The sequence below is a fragment of the Tarenaya hassleriana genome, unplaced genomic scaffold, assembly GCF_000463585.1.
Source record: "Tarenaya hassleriana unplaced genomic scaffold, ASM46358v1 Cleome123, whole genome shotgun sequence".
NCBI classification, from domain to species: Eukaryota; Viridiplantae; Streptophyta; class Magnoliopsida; order Brassicales; family Cleomaceae; genus Tarenaya; species Tarenaya hassleriana.
This window is the reverse complement of record NW_010962725.1, coordinates 44,249-48,669: the sequence shown is the minus strand read 5'-3', so window position 1 is coordinate 48,669 and position 4,421 is coordinate 44,249.

Here is a 4,421-nt window from a genome sequence, read left to right as displayed (position 1 = left end):
TGATAGAACGGACGGTCCGCACTAAACGTAGACCGTCCGTTCTGCCTTTCTGGAACGGACGGTCCACGTGCAATTCTGGACCGTCCGTTCCAAGTTCCGGTTTTCCGAAAATTAAACCGAAATTAGGGTTAAATCACTTTATAAGAAGGAGATTAAAAACCCTAATGATCTAAGAGACTTGAAGGCCGACTTTTGGCAGAATTCTAAGAGTCTTTGTGGAGATCCAAAGAGTTCAAGGAATTCTAAGTCTCGTTTTCTCGAAGCACAAAACCGAATAGCTGATTCGGGTCCTAGCAGACAAGTTCCAATCGTTGGAATCCATCCCATGGTGTGGATACGTGTAGAGGGTGAGGTATTCTTCCTGCCTTTCGTGATCAGACGTGTTCTTCGATTGATACAGGCCCCGGATCGTTTGAGGTAAGCGTTCTAACGTTTCTACGATTCAATAGCAGCATGGTTCTAGGGTTCTATAAAAAATTTTTTTACTTCCGCTGCCCAAACCCTAGAATCGATCTCTTAGGAATTAGATTCGCTCATGAGATCCCAGGAAACCCAACACATATCTCATATGGTGTCGTTTCAGCCGCCTTCGTTGGACTCCTATTCATCAGGTATGTAGCGGTCTCTAAAGCATAGCCCAACAGGACTTCAGAAGATCTGTCTGACTCATGATAGACCGAACCATGTCTAACAGTGTTCGGCTCCTCCGTTCAGACATGCCATTCCATTGTGGCGTTCCAGGAGGAGTTAATTGTGATACAATACCACAATAAACCAGATAGTGAGTGAACTCTTGGCTCATATACTCGCCACCACGATCGGATCGAAGTGTCTTGATCGTCTTGCCAAGCTGGTTCTGTATTTCGTTTCTGAAAGCCTTGAACATTTCAAGTGTTTCATACTTATGTCTCATCAAATAGACATAACCGTATCGACTGAAATCATCAGTGAACGTAACGAAATACAGATAACCTCCTCTAGCTTGACAGCTCATTGGCCCGCATACATCACTATGTATCAGATCCAATAACTCTGTCGCTCTCTGTCCTTTCCCCTTGAAAGGATGCTTTGTCATCTTGCCCATCAAACAAGACTCGCAAGATTCAAGAGACTCAAAGTCAAATGAATCCAGAAGACCTTCAGAATGAAGCTTCTGAATGTGCTTCTCGTTTATATGGCGTAGACGACAATGCCAGAGGAAGGTCGGGTTTAAGTCGTTCGGCTTAAACCGTTTAGCACTCACGTTATAGATGGATAAAGTTGAGTTCGAAGGCTGATCATTCAAGACGTATAAACCATTAACTAGATAACCATTACCATAGTAAATACTGTCTCGATAAATCATCAAACTCGAGTTCTCAATCACAAATCAAAAACCATCCAAATCCAGACAAGAAATAGAAATAATGTTTCTGCTAATCGCAGGAACATAGTAACAATTACTAAGCTCTAAAACAAGTCTAGAAGGAAGATGCAAATCGTAAACGCCAACAACAATGCAGCAACTCTTGCTCCATTTCCGACGCGTAGATCCGCTTCTCGCTTAGCCAGCATCCTACTTCTTCTTAGTCCATGCACATTTCCACAAATGTGTGAGGCACTTCCGGTATCCAATACCCACGAAGATATAGTACAGATGTTAGCTTCTATAACATGAATACCTGAGGCAGAAGCTTCACCAAGCTTCTTATCCTTCAGATCCTCCAAATAAAGGTGACAATTACGCTTCCAGTGTCCAGACACGCCGCAGTAATGACAGTCACCCTTATCGGGCTCAGGCTTGGACGTAGAGGCAACTTTTGCCTTTTTCAGCCGCCTTCTTTTTGGCTTTGCCCCGCCGCTTCTTGCTGGAGTTGTTCTCAACAGCAAGCACAGTCTTGGGCACCACGATATCCTGCTCGGCCGATTTCAGCATCCCATGCAGTTCGGCTAAGCTCTTAGTCATCCCGTGCATATGGTACTGCATCACAAACTTGTTATAGTCATCGGGCAATGACATCAGGATCAAGTCTGCGACCAAGTCACCATCGAGCTTCACTCCCATACGCTCAAGTTCCTCAACATGAGCCTGCATGTTAAGGACGTGGGTGTTGACAGAGCTGCCTCTCGGCATCTCCGTCTTCACTAGAGCTTTTAGCGTCTTGTACTTTTCAGTACGCGCTAGCTCCTGAAACATGGTCTTGAGCTGATTGATCATATCAAACACGCTCTTCCCCTCAAACTGCCTCTGTGTAATAACCCGTAAATTCGACCTTCAAACCGAATTTTAGGAAATCAGAGATGAGCCATAAAAATATCCCTAAAATATTGAATTGGACACTAACCCAAGCATCCTTGACGGCTCTCGTGGCATTGGCCGCAGGTTCTGGTGGTAGAGCCCCTTCCAGGACGTACGACTTCTTATCGTGCTTGAGAACAATTCTCAAGTTCCGATACCAGTCTAAGAAGTTCGTCTCGGTCAATTTATCCTTCTCAAGGATAGATCGCATCGTCAAACTCGGTATGCTACCGGTTGACGCCATGTCCTACAAAAGAGACAAAATAGAACGAACAAAACAAAATGCAGATTCTATCAATGATCTACTACCAGCTAGTCCATCATCAATCAACGACAACATGATGCATATACAAGCTATATTCCCATAAAGAAAAATAACCCTACAATAAATTTCTATATGGGACTAAGATCTGTATTTCACATAAGAACAAGTTTTTTTACACTCAGCCTTATGCTATTTAGGTAGACATCTAATGTCAATCACATCCAATGTGATTCTTAGATCCTTTATGAGACTATGATATCAAATATCATTGCATACTTGTCTCATCTGTACCATTATGTCTCAAGTCAAACTTGACAACTTAACCTAAGGTAAACCATATTCAAGCTGTAGGAACCACGATTTCCTACCCTGCCTCACAAAGATAATCCGGCACGCTCAGCTTTGGCATGACCCGTGTTACGGACAATCGATGCCTTGACAGGCGCTCTAGTAATGGGAGGTACACTCTTAGCATTACATGAACAAGCGATTTTCGAAACCGCACCTAGATCAAACATCTACTTTCAAGCTATGAGAACCACCTTTTCTTCATCTTGCCTCACCAAGATAATACGGCACACCCAGCTTTGGCATGGCCCATGACACGTACGATCGGGGCCTTGACAAGTGCTTTACTCGTAGAGCTACTAGATCTAACCGGTTTCTGTGCAATGATTAACATGATCCGAATAGACAATCCATTCGATTATGTAATCCCAATCTCGAAGCTCCCACTCAATCAAGAATATCCAATATCTTGATTAAGTTACATGCATTCATTCACTATGGATCATCCATAAGAATAAATCATGTCTATTTGAGTCACAGTTGATCAGATTAAGCAGCGATTGCATAATCGGACCTAGAAAACGAAAAAGTTCGGAATCTGGACCTCGGACCGTCCGTTCTGTATGCAGAACGGACGTTCCAGGTTTGATAGAACGGTCGTTCCATTCCGAGACAGGCGAGACAGGCCGAAACAGACGGTCCGCAGTAGACGGAACGGACGGTCCATTGCGGACCTCCCGTTCTGGTCTGTGCAGTCCGCCACCCCTGGACCGTCCGGTCTGGCTTACCCAGAACGGTCTAGGGTTCGTCTCCGTGATCAGATCACGTTCTCCGGCATTCTCGACCCCGATCAGACCCGAAACTTATCTGAATTCATCTGTAGACCCAAAATTCAAACTCCTGCACTCTATGCAACATGAAACATGCAATCTACACTAGATTCAATCATCAAACATGCATAGAAATCAAAGCAAACATGGATTCAAACAATTCAAATCCTAAAACGTGCATGATCGGGTTCTACGAAATCAAAACAGAGGAACCAGGCTCTGATACCACTGATGGAATTCCTAGGATCTCTAAGCAAATCCTATTCCTAAGAGATCGATTCAAGGGTTGCGCAGCGGATGTAAAAACAAAAATTTATAGAACCCTAGAACCATGCTGCTATTGAATCGTAGAAACGTTAGAACGCTTACCTCAATCGATCCGAGGCCTGTATCAATTGAAGAATTCGTCTGATCACAAAAGGGAGGAAGAATACCTCGCCCTCTACATGTATCCACACCTCGGGATGGATTCCAACGATTGGAACTTGTCTGCTAGGACCCGAATCTGTTATTCGTTTTGTGCTTTGAGAAAACGAGACTTGGAACTCATAGAACTCTTTGGATCTCACCAAAAAGCTCTCCAAGTTCTGTGCCAGGCGGCTCACTCAGTCTCATTCCGATTAGGGTTTTTTAATCTCCTTCTTATCAAGTGATTTAACCTTAATTCGGTTTAATTATGGAAAAACCCGAAACCCGGAACGGACGGTCCAGAAATACACGTGGAGCGTCCGTTCCAGCAAGCCAGAACGGACGGTCTGCT